Source organism: Sinocyclocheilus grahami, unplaced genomic scaffold, assembly GCF_001515645.1.
Source record: "Sinocyclocheilus grahami isolate Dianchi unplaced genomic scaffold, SAMN03320097.WGS_v1.1 scaffold73.1, whole genome shotgun sequence".
Lineage (NCBI taxonomy): Eukaryota > Metazoa > Chordata > Actinopteri > Cypriniformes > Cyprinidae > Sinocyclocheilus > Sinocyclocheilus grahami.
The window spans coordinates 1,533,897-1,554,070 of NW_015505252.1; the positions used below are offsets into that span (position 1 = coordinate 1,533,897).

Below are 20,174 nucleotides of genomic sequence, written 5' to 3' on the forward strand. Positions count from 1 at the left end.
CTGAATGATCCTCTCCTCCTCTTGGAAATCTTGAGAATCAAAAGAGGGATGAAGATGCAGGAAGGAAGAGTGCAGGGTTCCCTGCTCATTCTAACGGCCGCAATAAATATGCTAATGTGCTCGCTTTCGAATCCAACACCAGCTGTTTAGAGTTTTTCAGCTGAAATGGGCACTAATAAAGTTTCCTTCTCTCTTACCATTCAAGAAACTTTACTGGCACAGGAAAAAAAGCTTTACATTGCCAAAGCTTTGGTAACATTGTACTGTATATACACATGCATATACAGATTAATAGCTTAGTTTTTTCAGTGGCTGATTTAATGAAATACTATAGTAATATAGCATATATTTTCTTTTTATTTATAAAAATATATAAACATAGTAAAAATATATAATTAATGTATTTAAATTTGATTAAATTAATTCAATTGATCATTTCAGGAACTATAAATATAAACTGTTGCAATTATTTGTGATTTATATTATAAAATAGTTACATTTTATATAAATGTTATATATAAAATGTTGAACAAACAAATATTATTTACTTGACAATTTCAGGAATTACAATAAATAATATAATACATTTCAGCAATATAAATTGCAGAAATGATTTGCAAATAAATAATTCCTGAATGATTACTTTAAAAATATTTTATAGTAAATAGTTAATTAATATTTTTTAAGTAAAACGAGTGGAGGACAGAGGAGCCTCTTAAAGAAGAAGTTACAGGTCTGTGAGAGCCAGAAATCTTGCTTGTTTGTAGGTGACCAAATACTTATTTTACCGAGGAATTTACCAATTAATTCTTTAAAAATCCTACAATGTGATTTCCTGGATTTTTTTTTCTCATTTTGTCTCTCATAGTTGAGGTATACCTATGATGAAAATTACAGGCCTCTCTCATCTTTTTAAGTGTGAGAACTTGCACAATTGGTGGCTGACTAAATACTTTTTTGCCCCACTGTATATATTTCAGAAATGTATACTACTGTATATACACATTAATATTAATATATTATTCTATCACTACACATAAGGTAATTTAATACTGCATATGGACATAATGTGATTCAGCATATGCGCATGGATATTCAATATAAAACTTTTTAAACTTGCAATATTGTGCTCAAATGCATAAATATTTCCAGACAGCTGTTTCACTGGTGACCCTATAATAATTAGCATGCTCTCTTTGATTTGAATAACTCCGCCTCTAATACACTTAAGACTTTTCCTGTGAGTGTGAGAGGGCGGCATGTTGCCATGGAGATGACATATTGATCAGAGCCTGGAGCAAAGGGTTGTGGGACAGAAATCAGGCGGTCCCTTGTGTGAGGAAGTGATGATCAGATCATCTATAAACATCATCTGACTGAAGGAAAACTAACAAAAACATCTAAAAGGTTCAAATTACCACTGAACATCCATTAACACACACAAACACACACACACACACACACACAGGTAGATAGATATGCATGTATCATGGTACATTTTCCAGCACTGAAAAAAGTACAAAGTTTGTAAATAGCAACACAATGTTCTGAAATCTCTCTACATTATTATCTGGACATGTAATATTGGTTTTAATTGATATGCAATTACGTGCATCAGTGGGCGTCTAATTTCATGCAAATAACCTGGAAAACGGAGCTGTTAGTAATGTGTGTGTGTGTGTGTGTGTGTGAGTGAGAGAGAGAGAGAGAGAGAGAGAAACTGTTCCTGCTTGCTGATAAAACACACACCTGCGGGGTGATGCTGAAGACCTCTGTGGGTGGATGGGAAGGGTGTAATTGGTGCCTGTTTAAATTCTCCACTGTCTGCCAAAACATTCACTTTCTGCATGCAAACTTTCAGAAATTATGCTGCTCATTACGGCACAGTTAAAAAAGCAGTTCTCAGACACACAGACCTGCTTTGAACTGCAGAACGTTACTTACCTTCTTTGATAACTCCTCACTTAAAGGAATAGTTCACCAACAAATAAAAATTTGGTGAAAACTTACTCACTCTCATGTCATCCAAGATGTAATTGAGTTTGTTTCTTCATCAGATTTAGAAAATTGTAGCTTTCCATTACTTGCTCAGCAATGGATGCTCTGCAGTGAATGGGTGCCGTCAGAATGAGAGTCCAAACAGCTGATAAAAACATCACAATAATCCACACCACTCCAGTCCATCAGTTAATGTCTTGAGAAGCCAAAAGCTGCGTGTTTGTAAGAAACAAATCCATCATTAAGACGCTTTTAACTAAAATATAGCCATAATAATCCATAATAACGCTTCCTCCAGTGAAAAAGTCATCTGGTCTGAATCAGGAGAGGAAACTGCACAGATCAAGCACTATTTACAAGCCAAAACAGTGCAAAACAGCTCTAAACAAATATGTGGGTGGATTTTAACGTGAGACAACAGGAGATGGACTTTTTCAATGGAGGAAGATGTTAACTGATGGACTGGAGTGGTGTGGATTACTTGTGGATTATTGTAATGTTTTTATCAGCTGTTTGGACTCTCATTCTGACGACACCCATTCACTGCAGAGCATCCATTGCTGAGCAAGTGATGCAATGCTACATTTCTCCAAATCTGATGAAGAAACAAACTCATCTACATCTTGGATGGCCTGAGAGTGAATACATTTTCAGCTAATTTTATTTTTTGGGTGAACTATTCCTTTAAAGCTTGCTGTTGTTAGGCAGAGAACCTAAAGCCTCATTAATGGTAAAAACCACTGTAATTGTGGTCTTGGTGACTTATTGCTTTATTGTAAATATAGAAGAAATATGAAACGCTGAGATTGGCTGGACCTGGAGAAAGGACTTCTTACAGTGAGCCTCCACACATGCTCTATTTTTCTCTGGCTGTCTGATGTAATTAACCTTGCCATCTCCTCTATCTCTCAGTCTGACCCAGAGAGTGGCTGATTTTACCCTCTCAGTCAGCGGTAACATTTTCCATCCTCCTTAAGTGCTGTTCTTACTGTGAGTGTCTGTCCCCAATGTTATCTGTGAAACACAGAGCTGGGTTTTAGTGTGCCAAAGCTGTAATCAGTGCAGCATGGGTCAAAGGAGAAATGAGATGTGTGAATTTAATCAAGTTAAATCAATGGCAGACAGGGGCGGAGCTAAATGGAAAGTGGGAGGGGCATTTCTTTGAAAACCTGTTTGGAAACCAAGGACCTCAATAATTAAAATGTGCATTTAAACGATACTGACAATTTCCTATAATTTATAAAACAGCCATATACACAAAAAATGCAAATCATCTCTTTATAAATTTCAGTTCATTTAAGTGATATTAAAGTGATTTATTTTATTTATTATTCATGATTTCTATTTCAAATAAATGCGGTTCTTTTGAACTTTCTATTCATCAAAGAATCCTGAAAAATAAAATGTATCACGGCTTCCACAAAAATATGAAGCAGCACAACTCAACATAATAATAATCAGAAATGTTTCTTGAGCAGCAAATTAGCATATTAGAATGATTTCTGAAGATCACGTGACACTGAAGACTGAGTAATGATGCTGAAAATACAGCTGCGCATAACAGGAATAAATTATATAATAAAATATATTTACATAGAAAACAGTTATTTTAAATCGCAATAATATGTCACAATTTTACCGGTTTTACTGTATTTTTTATCAAATAAATGCAGCCTTGGTGAGCAGAAGAGACTTTAAAGTGTTTTAAAAATCTTACAAACCCCATAGTTTTGAACGCTAGTGTATATGTGTGGTGCTTAATGACAATCATGATTGATTTGTGCGGGAATTCCCTGTCTTTGCCTGTGGATTTCATCTGGCAGGGAAACACTCAGAGGAATCGTTTCATTCAAGGCCGAGAAAGCCGACATAATGCCGAATTGCCCTCTGTGAATTATTCAAAGGACGGATTTGGGTCTCTTTCATCTTTTGAGCTTCCAACAGTGACCGCAGACCTGCTGCCGACCTGTGTGTGTGTGTGTGTGTGTGTGTGTGTGGCAAGCCATTTTAGCTTAAAATATTCCAAGCATTACTCGTCGTAATTGTATTTTTACTAGTAACAATTCAATTAGAGAGCTCTGCAATTGCATTCTTACTAGTAACACTTAATTAGAGAGCTCTATAATTCAATTCTTACTAGTAAGGATTACAATTAGAGAGCTCTCTAATTCAGTTCTTACTAGTAACAATTGAATTATAGAGCTCTCTAACTGAATTAGAGAGCTCTGTGACTACATTCTTACTAAGAATTCAATTAGAGAGCTCAGTTCAATCATTATTAGTAAGAATTACAATAACAGAGCTTTCGCAGACCTGCTGCCGACCTGTGTGTGTGTGTGTGTGTGTGTGTGTGTATGGCAAGCCATTTTAGTTTATAATATTCCAAGCGTTACTCGTCGTAATTGTATTTTTACTAGTAACAATTCAATTAGAGAGCTCTGCAATTGCATTCTTACTAGTAACACTTAATTAGAGAGCTCTATAATTCAATTCTTACTAGTAACAATTGAATTATAGAGCTCTCTAACTGAATTAGAGAGCTCTGTGACTACATTCTTACTAAGAATTCAATTAGAGAGCTCAGTTCAATCATTATTAGTAAGAATTACAATAACAGAGCTTTCTAATTCAATTTTTAGTAGAAAGAATTCCAATTAGAGAGCTCTCTAATTCAATTATTACTAGTAAGAACTAAATTAGAGAGCTCTCTAATTCAATTACAGATCTCTGCAATTCTTTAATGTGTTTTTTTACTAGTAAAAATTTAATTATAGAGCTCTGTAACTGCATTTTTACTTGTCAGAATTAAATTAGCGAGCTCTCTAATTGTAATAGTTACTAGTAAAATTTCAATTGTAGAGCTCAGTAATTAAAAATTAATGGAAGTCAATGGACATATGACTAGTAAAAATTCATTTGTAGAACTCTCTAATTGAAATTGTTACTAGTAAGAATTGAATTAGAGAGCTCTGTAATTGGAATTCTTACTAGTAATAATTGAAATAGAGAGCTCTCTAATAATAATTGTTACTAGTAAGAACTTAAGTGTAGAGCTCTCTAATTGAATTGTTACTAGTAAAAATGCAATTACGACGAGTAACACTGGGATTATTTTAAGCTAAAACGGCTTGCCATATGTGTGTGCGCGAAAGAGATTCGTGAGACACATGGACGCTTTCAGAGACGGAAACGCGGCGTGAATGTGACATGAGTGTGTGTGCTGGAAAAGCCTGAAAGGCCTAATGAATGACGTCCATCAGCGGATGTTATTTTCAAGTGCCGCCCCGCTTGAACTCATTCACTTCACTTTGGACTGCAGGAAGAAAACAATCTCTTCAATACCTCAGTTGTTTCTCCTCTTTATTCTGGACTATAGACTATATTTATCTCCATTTCTGTCTCTCGGTTGTGTCGCTCATGAATAGCATCTGTTTTCACCTCAGGGTTCGGCCGTCACGCTTACAGCTCTTATCTGAGCCTCAATAGATAGCGAGTGGCCCTTTCATAGTCCAGCCGAGCAAACGCTCTCGTGAACATCTCCACATTTCCACAAATATGACCTGCCTAGTGCTGTAGCGAGTCATAGCATATCCTAATCCTTATCAAGTAATCCAGAACAACTAAAACTATAATGTATAACTATAAATTCATAACTATTATATAAAAATAACAATATATTGTCAGTCCAAGTTTCTGTAAATAAAAAGTAGTCTAATCATCATTAAAAGGAACCAGAATCATGTTATTTATATGAAGATTAGTTTAGTTGATCCATTGACAGATCTGGTGTTGTCAGACGGCTGTAGTCGTCGTCTGGGGTCAGGGACGTGCCTTCAAACACCTGGTACAGGTGCGGGTGTGTGTGCAGCAGACATTAGGTGTGGCTCTGTCAATATAACGTGAGATCTGAGGAACAATGAGCTGGAAAAGCCATCAGCATTCGGCACACAAACGTCTGCTGCATCACAGGTGAGGAGAAGAGAAATACAGAGAGAAACTGAGAGAAAGATTGAGAAAGTGTGAGCGTTAGAGGAGGTGGAGCTTCCTCTTGCTGTCATCTCAGTTTACCTCCAAGGATAATAAATGACTGCTGACATTGATGTTAATTGGCTTTTTTCTGCACAGAGCAGAAGCCTGTGTGTGTGTGTGTGAGAAGAAATCAGGACTGTAATGCTCTCTCTTCCTCCACAGAGTTTGTAAAACCCGTCAAATCATGTTTTACTTTTCTAAGTGATCAGATGCACAATTTTCACCAGAAAACAGGTGAAAAAGAAATCAATGAATAAATATTGAAGGACACAAGTCATGTTTAAAGACCATAAGATCATAGCAAACACCTAGCAACCACCCAAAACACCATAGCAACCATAAAAACACTCATAACACCTTAGCAGCCACATAGCAACACACTAAAACAACTCTGAATACCTTAGCAACTACAAAGTAACACAATAAAAACGCTTAAACCACCTTAGCAACCACACAGCAACAATAAAAACCCTTCAGAACACCTTAGCAACCACATAGCAACGCCCTGGCAACCACTCAGAACACCTAGCAACCACATAGAAATGCCCTGGCAACCATTTAGAACACCTAGCAACCACATAACAACACATTAAAACCACTCAGAACACAGCAACAAAAAAAAACACTTCAGAACACCTACCAACCACATAGCAACCACTCAGAACACCTAGCAACCACATAGTAACACAATATAACTACTCAGAACACCTAGCAACCACACAGCAACAAAAAATAATAACAAAAAATAAGATAATACCACTGATAAACACTAGAATTAGAATTCTGGATACATAACATGTAAAAATATAGTTTTATTCTTTAGAATAACAAAATATCCTTTATTTTTATCTGCATTCTTTCTTTTCAGATTAAATACTGAAATATTTAGTATCTGCAGAAAATGTTAAAGGTGTTTACCTATATAAAAGTTGCTGCCACAATTCCAGGGTGCTGAGAGTGGTTGCCAGGCCGTAGCTAAGCAGTTGTTAGGGTGTTCCAAGTAACAGTATGCGTCGCTATGGGGTTGCTAAGGTGTTCTGTGGTTGCTTTGTGGTTGCCCAAGTAAAATGGTTAAAGATTTGTTCAAACCCTGAGTATGAGCATTGTGTTTTTTGAGTGTAGATGCTCTCAATATGCTACCCACATCATCTTTAAATAGGATTTAATTTGATTCTGAGCTCCATTTCTTCATATAACCGTATGTGGATGTTAATGGTGAAGTGCGGTACTGCGTTAAGCTTTAATGTGTCATTTAGCTGAAGCTTTTACTCCCACACATGGAATCCCCGCTCTGCAGCATCTGATTGGCTGTCTGGAGTCACATGACAGGTCTGAGGCATGAGTCCTGAGTGGAGGAGGGAAACCCACCCTGAAGGGGCTGACACAGCTCTGTGTGTGTGTGTGTGTGTGTGTGTGTGTGTGTGTGAGTGTGTGTGTGTGTGTGTGTGTGTGTGTGTGTGTGTGTGCTTCAAACGCTGATGGGTTTCTCAGTGATGACACATAGTTTCTATCATCTTTGAGTTGATAGACTGTGGTAATATCACTTCTCTTCTTATGTTCAGAGGCAGAACCATCATCTCTACAGAGAGATTTAATGACGGGACAGAAACTTTGCATTCGTGTAAAAGGAAATAGCTCATTTGAAAATGATCCTTATTTACTTGTTTCAAACCAATGTGGCTTTCCGTGGATCACAAAAGGAGACGTTTTGATGAATGTTCACGCTGCTCTATTGATTGTGGATGGTGACCATGTGCTCACTTCAGGTAAAAGTGAAAACTGTGTCATCATTTTAATGTAGTTTTGGGAAGTGTGACTTATTTTCTCAAACCTTTTATGTCCTAATGTGTTCCAAGTAACATTTTACATTATTTACACACATTTTAATAAAAGTTAAATCCATAACTAACAATGAGCAATACATTTGTTACATTATTTAGTCATCTTTCCAAGCATTACTTAATAAAAATACAACTGTTCATTGTTCATGTTAGCTCAGGACCAATAATGAGACATTATTGCATCAATGAGACATTTTGCTTTAATGACGCATTAGTAAATGTAGAAATTAACATTAACTAAGATAAAAAAATTATTTATGAGTGTTTTTACTGTTAGTTCATGTAAACTATCTATCTTTACATCTCACAATTCTTACATTTTTTCCTCCTTTTTTCTCAGAATTGTGAGATACAAACTTGCAACTGCAATTAAATCAGAACTGCATGATGTAAAGTCACAAGAAAATAGTCAGCCTTTTCCCCCCCAAATTGGACTTTATAATTCGCAACTGGGAGTTTATATCAAACAATATCTCAGAATTGCGAATAAAAAAGTCAGAATTGCAAGAAAAAAAGTCAGAATTGTGAGATAAAAAGTCCCAATTTACTTTTTTATTTTTTATTCAGTGGAAGAAACAAGCTTCCATAAGTATCTATAATGAAAAAGTGTAAAGTGTTACCAAAATCTCATTTAGTCACCAAGATTAACTCGATCGTTTTGAAGGAAACGACTAAAAACACTAAGCAAAAGAAAAGGACTAAAGTTCAGAAGAATGAATTCAGCTAGTTTCATTTCTGACGTGTTTTTAAATCAGGATTCATTATGAAACAGCACTATGCAGGACAGAGTGTTTTATATTCAGCACATGCAAATGGAGTCAAATGTTTTAAAGCTGCTAGCACACATCCCAGCCCACACGCACCTCGCATTAATGTGGTTTTTGCAGAGCAAAAATGCTTTTAAACTGTCACAACATGCTTGCTGAGTCTCACTAAACACTGAAACAAACACAATACAGCCAGAAAACAGAAACAGTGCTTATGAGCTGCCTGTAGAAGAACCAAAACCCCAGAGGAACCAAAGAACGAATCGGAAGAACCTATAATATTATTTAATCTCTAAAAAGAACCATATAGGTAATTTGCTCAACTTATTAGCAAACAAAAGAATGACTTTTATTATGTTTAAGATTGTGTTTTTGTATGAAACCCTATGTATTCTGTACACAAGGTGGCGCTGTCTTAAAATTTCTCAGGTAACTTCAATACATGTTGTCCATGATCTCTACCAATTTTTGACCCAATCATTCAAAGCATTTCAAAATGGCGAACAATGCATTACCCCAAAAATCCATACACACCAAATTTGAATTTAGTAAATGTCTTTGACTTCTTTAAGAGTTTAATCTGGAAAAACGTTTAGTTCTTGGTTGTTTACCAGGGAAACCAGGACGTTCAGGCCCAAAATTATCATCCAAATTTGTCTCACCACATTAAAAAGGTATAAACAAAGGCACAGTAAACAATTCTGGTGGACTAAGGGTCTGGCTGCCATGTTTTCTGGCTGTCTGCTGTCAAACAGAAGTCTAATTACAGAGCTGGAACACAATTGCTGATGGACCGGACCAGACCGGAGTGGGTGGCAGCGTCTGCAACTGTTTTTGTATTTTCATCGGCTGAGTTTGCAGACGTTTTTAGATGCTACTGGAGAGTCAGAAAACTCTGATAATAATGCCATACGCTGCCAAAAAGTTTGTGTTAAGATTAAACTTGGCAGATAAACTGTGGAGTGGATGCAATCAAAAATTGGTTAACGGTATAAACAAAGGCACAGTAAACAATTCTGGTGGACTAAGGGTCTGGCTGCCATGTTTTCTGGCTGTCTGCTGTCAAACAGAAGTCTAATTACAGAGCTGGAACACAATTGCTGATGGACCGGACCAGACCGGAGTGGGTGGCAGCGTCTGCAACTGTTTTTGTATTTTCATCGGCTGAGTTTGCAGACGTTTTTAGATGCTACTGGAGAGTCAGAAAACTGATAATAATGCCATACGCTGCCAAAAAGTTTGTGTTAAGATTAAACTTGGCAGATAAACTGTGGAGTGGATGCAATCAAAAATTGGTTAATAGAGAGAGAAAAATTAACTAAAAGAATAAAAATAAAAATTGTCATCTTTTACTCATTAACCCTGATTGTTATTCCAAACCTGTATGACTTTATTCTGTCAAGCACAAAATCTAATTCTTTAAAGAGTATCCTGACCACTCTTCCATATAAACTCCTAAAGCATCATAAAATGATCATACTATTATCAGGGAATTATAAATATAATGCATTATATTCCAAGTCTTCTAAAGACATCTGATAGCTTACCGACTACTAATATAGTTCACATGTCATGCTTTTTTTTTTTATATATATATATATTTTGATGCAATCAGGTAAAACACATTTTTTTGTGTTTCTTTTGGTGCTTTTTTGTCATTTTGGAGCTTGACAAAATCATTTTTATGTGGAATAAAGAGAGGTTTTGGTGACTTGAGGATGATTACATTATATATTTTAAAAGAAAAACAATTCCTTTAATTACAAAAACACAGAACAGGAAACAAAAATGATGAACTGCCAGATAAAAACAATGGCATCTTCAGACAGTCATTAATATCAAGTGTTTTTTTATACTCTAAAGATATTATTCATTTATTAGGAACATGGAGGCGTGTTGGTGACCTACTTGGCGTTGAATCTGTGCTGGAATGAGCAAGAAACGCTGATCAATACGGCTGCAACACAACAGATGATATTATCCATCAAAACCCTCATTCGTGTGAATAATGACCTGATCACAGACACACAAACACTCTTAATGATGGATAGACAAGCCTGAATATGACCAGAACGCATTGTGAAAAACATGCTAACCTCATTTGTTCATCAGCTTTTGTTTGTTTTGTTACTTTTAACATCATGTCTTATATTTCATACCAGTGTTATTTTAGTATAATTGAGATAATATAGTTTTTTTTATTAATAGTTTCAATTCGTTTTTATTTTAATATTTTCAGTTTTTATTTTCATTTTAGTTTGTTTTGACATTTTTTATTCTTTTTTAATTGTTTCAAAACAGTGTTACAATTATAGTTTGAATTTATTTCTAATTTGATATTTTCTGTTTCATTTAGTTTTTAATTAAAGTTTGAGTAATTTAGCTGTGTGTTTGACATTTTTATAAATGTATCTTTTTATATAGATATTATTATATTTATATTTTTATGCCTATATAGATTTTATACATTTTATTTCAGTTTTAGTTTTATTTCAGTACATCAAAATAATGTTTCTTGTAAGGAAAACAAAGATTATTGGAGTACGTTCACAAGAAAATACTATTTCAATTACAATTTCAGTCTTTTCTACTTTCTAATTTAATGTTTAATTCAATGTTATTTTGCAATTATTTGTGAAGTAAGTTAAAAATAATCTGTTTCAAAGTAAATTTTTGCTCAGTGTAGTAACTCATTTGAGTTCATGTTTATGTTTTTATTTCAGTTGAAGATTTAGTTATTTTGAGTTTTTGGGAACTAGCTGAATTAAAATATTTCTGTTTATATTTTATTTCAGTTAACATGTATTTTATTGCGAGTATTATGTTTATTTCAAGTAAAATGTTTTTTATAGTTTTAGTTTTAGTTAACTATAGCAACCCTGGTGCAAACAACATGCATCTTGTAAAAAATACTACAATAATCTTTGTTTTACAAAAATCATTTTTACAGTGCAGGTCAGTCCTACTGCGAGAAATGGAGAGCCTGAGGGAAAAAACAGACAGAGGGATTGAGAAATAAGTGAGACAGAAAAGCAAGCAGATGTTGAAGTGCACTGTGTTCACGGTGTGTTTGAGCGACACGCTGCCGCTGGCAATTGTGATGCCACAACGCACTAAAAATACTTTCATCAAAAGACAGTTCCCACGGCCAGGATGTGCTTTTGGAGCGCTTTATCTGATGTGCGTGGGCTGCTGAGGAGTCATGATGACCACATGAGAAAGTGAACTCTTCATCTCCTCACATCCACTCAGTGCTGCTGTTCTCAGCAGGTGAGGATCGCTTCTGTTAATGCACGGCATAAAAGAGCAAAGCGTGACTCAGACGAGGGAAATATCAGAGCAGACGGGGCCTGTTTCTTCAACATGCAATCGGTTATTTCTGTTGCTAAGAGTCTAATGGTGGACGCCAAAAATAAACATGCTGGAAAAAAATGTGTTTGCATCATTATTGCTCATAACTAAGATTATTGATGTGACCGCAGAAAGGAACCATTAAGCTAACATACAACAACTGCATAGAAACACACTAAACAACACTAGCAACCATCTAACACAACACAACAAATGAATCTCAATGAGTTCTCGTGAGACTGAATGGTGAAAAATGTTGTTTTTCAAAGTCATAGAAGATTATTGAAGTATTTACAAGAAAATACTATATCAGTCTTTTAACTTCAAAATTTCATGTCTAATTCAATGTTACTTGCCATTTCTTTTCATTTCTGAGTGAAAATTGTTTCAAAACAGTGTTGTACTATTACAGTTTTTATTAATATTTTGAATTCGTTTTTAATTTAATATTTTCTGTTTTCATTTTATTTTAGATAAAGTTTTAGGAATTTTGGTGTTTGTTTTTGTCATTATTATTACACTTTTAAAATATGTCTATATAGTTTTTATTCATTTTTATTCCAGTTCTATTCAAGATAAACAATGTAAATGAAAAAAAAAAGTTTTTAAGAAAGGAAAACTTGAAATCGCATCATATGACCCCTTTAAAGCAGTTAAGTTTCTTTTATTTCAAGAAACAAAACTTTTTAATGTTTTTTTAAAAAGTTACCTATATAACCCTGTTTCAATATAAATCCTACATCATTTTTCAAGGTTGTAAATGAAACCAAGATTATTGGAGAATATCTACAAGAAAGCACTCTTCAAATTACCATTTCATTTTCTACTTCAAAATTTCATGTTATTTTCAGTTTCTTTGTTTAACCTGTGAAATAAATTTGAAATAATAGTAGACAATTGTTTCAAAATCCATTTTTGTTGAGTGTAGTGACTCATTTGTGTTTATTTTTATAATCTTCTTAAGGAATTTTAGAAGAAACATCTGAGAAATTGATACTTGAATGAAGCATGACTAAGAATTTCCATTAAAACTCAGTGTATTATAAAAGAGCAGAACCTGAGCATTACAATTCTCCTGTTTCTATCAGGATTTTATTCCTTCTTTCACTCTCTCCTCATCCATTAGCAGATGACAACACACACACACACCTCTCGGTTTATATCAGTTTCAAATGCTTCATGAAAACAACTATCTTCGGTTTTCACTGACGATCAATGTTCAAAACAATCTGAGTGAACAAAATTAACAACAAAAACTGTTTACCGTTTTCATGAGGGCATCAACAAGTAGCTCCGTACTGAAGACCAAAAAGATCTCCATGGCAACCAGGCATGAGGGAACGTTCTGATTCCAGAGGGACTGATGGAAGATGCTAATTCAGTGCGGCTCAAACGTGTTGAGCTGAGGTGTGATGATCAGAGCAAGATCTTCACCTGCTGGACCAGAAAAACCCCACAGACACACATATGAAGGAGGAATCATGTTTCCTGTTGGGTTTTGAATATGATTAGTATGGAAGCCCATTTCCGCCACTGAATTAAAAATAAAAAACTGACTCATTCAAAATCGACTTTTTATCTCGCAATTCTTGCAAGACTTTTTTTCCTTCAGAATTGCGTTATATAAACTAGCAACTGCAAGCTTAAAACGTACAATTGTGAAATATAAACTCGCAATTCTGACTTTATGACTCGCAATTGTGAGTTTATATCATGCAATTCTTAGAAATAAAGTCAGAATTGTGAGTTTATATCTCGCAATTCTTAGAAATAAAGTCAGAATTGTGAGTTTATATCTCGCAATTATGACTTTATATCTCGCAAGTGCGAGTTTATATCTCACAATTCTGTGAAAAAAAGTCAGAATTGTGAGATAAAAAGTCGCAATAACCTTTTTTTTATTTTTTATTCAGTGGCAGAAATGGGCTTCCATAGAATAGACAGAACGAAGATGCCAATAAATGATTTCTGAAGGATCACGTGACACTGAAGACTGGAGTAATGATGCTGAAAATACAGCTGCACATCACAGCAATACTTTTTTTACAGTTTTTACTGTATTTTTGATCAAATAAATGCAGCCTTGGTGACTTCTTTCAAAAACATTAACACATCTTACTGACCCAAAACTTGTTTTATATATACAGATTAATTTGTTCAGTTTTTATCGTTGTAAGACAATCAGAACACTTAAATATATAAAATAAAAATATATATAAAATTCAGCTGATCCAAAGTTCAAAAATATAAATTAAATAAAATGTAAAAAAATTTCACAAAAGAAAAATTAAGATTTTTTTTTTTTAATATGTATCAGCTTTAATGCACTTTTTAAAGTAAGAAAAGCAGTCAAATGTTAAAAAACTGTACACATTTTTTTTTCCAAAAATAAGTATTCAAAATTTTTTAATTTACAATCTGCAAAGTAGTGGGAAAACATGCTAAAATACTCAATTTAATGTAAAAAAAAAATTATCAAGTTTTTTAAATAAATGAATAAATATTTTTTCCCTGTACAATTTGTAATTTTCTGCCACTGTTTGGATGCAGTAAAACACTCACAGATGTAGTAGAAAACATCTGGTTCATGTTTGCATTTTCTTCTGTCACTGGCCATAATCATATCCTTCAAATCAGGATTAGGTATAAAATAAAATTAGATGAAAAAAAAGTCATGCATGTGAAAATGGGCTGAGAATTGAACAAACAGTTGTAATCTGGCTCAGATTCAGAAGTATGTGTTTATGGCTGTTTTTCTGCTGATTAAGGAAGAAAACAAGACTTCTTCACCAAACAAATGGTCATCGCAAGCAAAAATGCTATGAAATGCATCATATTTTGTGAGAAAGTGTGAAACAGCCAGTATTTTTGTAATCAGCAGCTCAAAATGAGTAAGAAACACATACTGATTTCATCCAGCAGACGTGACACAGAGCTCAAAGCAACAGTTGAGGAACAGGTGAGTTCCTGACGGTGTCTGGGGTCAGAAGAGCATCTGGGATGAAGTGGAGGTGTTTGACACGGAGCCCAGGGCCACACACACACGCTCATGATCACGCTAATGCTGCAGATTCACCCACAGGAATCTCCAGAGGTCTGTGGACTGCAGGATCACTGCAGGAAAACTCAAAGCCTTCAGCTCTGGAGGAAATCAGCCACAGGAAGTGAGAGAGAGAGAGAGAGAGAGAGAGACGGTGATACCATAGTACTGAACGATTACAAAAAGTGCCATAGTATATGTCCAAAAACATTTATTTTGTGCTTTTTCCTTCTATTTTCATCTAAGTTACGTATAAATTACATATAAATGTTATATGTAATAAAATATATAGAATATACAGTATATAACATTTTTATTTTATTTACATTTTTATTCAGCAAGGCTGCATTATATTGATAAAAAGTGCCAGTAAAGACATTTTTAATGTTACAAAAGATTTCTATTTCAAATAAATGCTGTTCTTTTGAACTTTCTATTCATCAAAGAGTCCTGAAAAATAAAACGTATCACAAAAATATGAAGCAGCACAATGGTTTTCAACATTGATAATAATCAGAAATGTATCTTGAGCAGCAAATCAGCATATTCGAATGATTTCTGAAGATCATGTGACACTGAAGACTGGCGTAATGATGCTGAAAATTCAGCGCTGCATCACAGCAATAAATTACAATTTAACAGATATTGACATAGAGAACAGTTATTTTAAATTGTAAAATTATTTAACATTTTACTGTATTTTTGATCAAATAAATGCAGCCTTGGTGAGCATTAAGAGACTTTGTTCAAAAACATAAAAAATTCTTACCAACTACAAACATTTAAACTGTAGAGAAAACACACATTTATCTCTCTATATATAAATAAATAAAGAATAGAGATGATATATAAAAATATACAGAAATATAGAATACAGATTAATTTGTACATTTCCATCAGAAAAATTCTGAAAATTTTAATATATAAAATAAAAAAAAATAAAAAATATTTTGAAAAATATATAGTTTTCTATTTTTAATGTTCAAATCAAAAATTTCAATTCAAATAAGATGGAAATATTATATATATAAATATGTAATATAAATAAGATGTGTGTGTGTGTGTGTGTGTATATATATATATATATCTTCTTATCTCCAAATGCCTGACCTCATAGAGCGGCCATAAATAACAGCAGAATTTATACAGGCTGCAAAACGATGTTGAAAAGCGCTCTGGCCTCTGTGACCGCATGTCTTGTCTTTTAATTTCATTAGAGTCTGGTCTTTTACTGAAAGAGGCTCATGGCTCTATAATATCTGTACCTCCATCAGGCTGTAATGGGCTGCCATCCCAGAACACACACACACACACACACACACACACACACACACACTGGAGGTAAATGTGAATCTCTTGATCAGGTTTCTGCTGGCTTTGCACTACAGTGTTGGTGTCCTGCAGGAATGCCATATGGAAACTGCCGCAGATTTCAGCTGCTCGCGGCGTGTGGGTCATCAGAGCACTGTCGACTACAACACACATCATATGTGTTCATTAGCCCGAACAGACCTTATGCTGACGCTGCTGCCACAAGCCGGTGTATATAATGCATTACACAGACATTCCAATGCATTCATAACGACTAATAATCAGTTGCCTGTTCCTATGAACTGTTGCTTTAACGCACAGTCCTTAATTAAAATGCATTAAAAACACATGATTAACACCCACACTTTTGTGTTAAATCGTCATGTTGTATGCATTATATCATATTAAGCAATAGTTCAGTGAAACACTTTATAATATACTTTTATATTTTCAAGCATTATGCATTTTGTTGTCAGAGTTTTGGATATGAGAACCGATGATCCTCGTTTGTGTTTCATGCCCCTAAAAAGGAAGCACATCTTTTACTTTCTTTATCACTAAAACACAGGTTTAATTCTGTCTCAGTCTCTTACAGCTGCTCGCGGCTACACGACTGACCAAACGCAATGCCATTCAACTTTAACGACTGCTCGTCTCCCAGCATTATGCTTTATGCTAATGCAGAGATACGAAAGCCAAAAGAATGAACATAGAGAAGAAATTAACATTCAGCTTTGATTTTCTTGCTATTCGACTTAATGTGTGTCCAAGAGCACAAAACATTCTCTGGTTCATCCATAAACATGATCCTGCCCAAAGCTTTAGAGACTAAATGAAGATCTCAGATGTTTCATTTATATAAATCTATAAATACATATATAAATACATAAACTGGATAGATAGATGATAGATGACCGACCGATCGACCGACCGACAGAAATAGTAAGATGATAGATAGATAGATAGATAGATAGATAGACAGACAACAAAACATTGCGCTTTTGTAAAATAATGGAAGTGAACAGGATGCGCTTTCTGCCGTCTTGTCAAGCTTTATGCCACATGTGCTGGAGCGCTTATTAGGCTATGTACTCAATTAAAGGGCCATATGATTTAAATGGTTTACTAATAAATGTGTGATTAGCTGACTACTGCTTCAAATGAATGACTACTAGTCGACCAGAAAAATCTTTAGTCGAGGGCAGCCCTAATAACAACAAAGTTAAAGAAGGTAAACTGTGTGTGTGTGCATATATATATATATATATATATACACACATACATACATACATACAAATAAATACACTTATTTGTAATTATATAAATAAATGTGTGTGTATATGTATATATACACAGTTTGAGACACTGAGTTTAAGACATTCATTTTGTTCTCCACTAAACCTGACTGCACCAGGAGCTGTGTGGCCCCTCCCACCACAGGAAGTGCTTGAGCAGGTTTGCTCTTCTCAGGAGGTGCTTGGAATATGACTGACAGCCGTCAATCAAAGATCAGAGAGTGTAAAGTCATGTCTGCTGGGATAGGAAATCATCTGTGATGAATGACTGACAGCTGGAGAGAGAGAGAAATAACAAGCCTAGAAAGACACAAGCGCGTTCATCATAAGAACAGACACAGCGGAGCGTCGCGTACCTGCTAGTCTCGTAAATCCCTGTCATCTCTCTCTTATTTTTATAATCAGTCAGCGTGTCCAAGAGGAACAGAATGTATGAGATACTTTGTTAAAGCCCCTGAGAGACATAAAGACTGGAAATGCACAGAGACAAAGAGAGACGGAGAGAGACGACAGTACAGGAGTGCAACCTGCCGGCGGGTCACAGCGAATGTAGAAAACTTCAGCTTTACTTAGCTAATAGTGTGCTTATGTTTAGACTACAGCTTTTATCATAGATTAGCATTAGATTAAATCTGTGCAGTCAGATTATGACTCTAAAAAAGCTATTTTAACAATCAAAAACTACTTCTACTAAAGAACAACTACGGCATTTGTCAACAGTATTTGCAACACATTTTCCAGAGTAAAACAGGAGAAATGGGAAGAAATGTGCACTAAAAAGAAAACTGACTTTGAAACAATTTTCACTCAGAAGTTGCTAGTAAACGTTATTATGGCTAGAGAACTCATATTTTAGCCAGAAGCAACAGTTTGAAGTAAAATCGTCTTAATGATGGATTTGTTTCTTTTAGCTTCTCAAGATGTTAACTGATGGACTGGAGTGGTGTGGATGACTTGTGATGTTTTTATCAGCTGTTTGGACTCTCATTCTGACGGCACCCATTCACTGCAGAGCATCCATTGCTGAGCAAGTGATGGATGCTATACATTTCTCCAAATCTAATTAAGAAACAAACTCAACTACATCTTGGATGGCCTGAGGGTGAGCACATTTCAGCAAATGTTCATTTTTGGGTGAACTATTCCTTTAAGGGTAATCAGAATAGCTATTTCGTCTAGAGAGTAATATAGTCTGACTTTAAGATGTTTACAGTGCACATCAACTATTTCATCCACTCATATTATTATCAAACTCATTGCTTTGTAATATAACCCGAGCTGAAAACATCATCCCTCCGCCTGAGATGTTTGTTGTCATTGCGATGGATGTGTAACAGGTCATTACCGTACGTCTTGCGGTTTCCCTTCTATATTCGCTCCATTAACGCTCAGGAGCCGTTTAAAGAACATGAGAACATATTCAGATAAACACGCACAGCTTGAGCCGCTCGTAATGGGCAGGAAAAACACTTCACAAAGATGACAACTCTATGTGTTTTCGTCTGCTTATTCAAGGCAAGTGGATGTGTGTGTGTGTGTGTGTGTGTGTGCATTTACTAGTCATAAACTCTTAAAAATGTTCCATTTAAAACCAACACAAGTTTTATTACCTCATGCCATATGAGAAGATTTTAAAGTTTCACAAAGAGCTTATAGTTTAAACTGGGGTTCACTTAACCTCTGAACTGCAATAATAATTCATTTAATCATAAACATGTAAAAAATCAAAACTGATCACTTTGACTTTGATGTCATGTGAACATTAACATATAAATGTGTCGTTAAATTATTGAAATATTTACTTAAAATCTAAGAGGGACTTTAAAAAAATCTGATCAAATGGGTTTGGCAGACAAAAATTTTGGGAGATAATCATATTTTCAAAATGCCTATATACAAATAGCTTAGAATCAGCATAAATCTCTGAAAACGATGACATGTATTCAGTTAAAAAGTATGAAGATGGCAATGTTCAGTTAGCTATTAAAATGTATGAGATTGAAGCAAGTTGGATTTATTGATCAAAAAACAAACATGTTTTATTTAAAACTCGATTTCTATTCGAGAAATCATACCGCTTTCTCGTGTATGACAGACAAATAAGCATCACATTAAGTTTATTGGGCCATTTTTGTTTATTTTAAAACTGCAATCCAAATGGAAGGTCATTTTATACGCAATTCTAATACATAAATGTTCAATTTAGGCCTACATATTGTTTTGACTGTACTGGTGCTTAAAAGAACCCATACATTACTGGAAAACACTGATCTGAAGAACACTTAGCAACTGCCTAGCAACAGCAAAGTATTTTGGAACCCTGCTGTAAAAACGGCATAGCTACACCCTGGCAACCACTCAAAACACTAGTGTGCAGAATTCAAGACTTTAATAACCAAATCCTGTTCAAGAATATAGAGACAAGACTTTTTATTAAAAGTGCTTGTCAATGTAATTTCATCTGCAGTTCGATTGTGATGTGTGTTTGTGTGTGTGTGATTTATTGGAGCGGGGGGAACAGATTCCACTCATGCGGATGATG

General features: G+C 34.8%; 1 protein-coding gene across 1 annotated transcript in view; it reads right to left on the reverse strand.

The window, feature by feature from the left end:
• The window catches only part of LOC107585663 (synaptic vesicle glycoprotein 2C-like), an 86,334-nt gene that overhangs the window by 47,421 nt on the left and 18,739 nt on the right, over positions 1 to 20,174 (reverse strand). The window contains exons 2-3 of the mRNA XM_016272779.1: positions 14,893 to 15,127; positions 13,251 to 13,420 (exon numbers count right to left, since the gene is read on the reverse strand). The gene's annotated coding sequence lies outside the window, so the exon portion shown is untranslated. The remainder of the gene's footprint in view (positions 1 to 13,250; positions 13,421 to 14,892; positions 15,128 to 20,174) is intronic.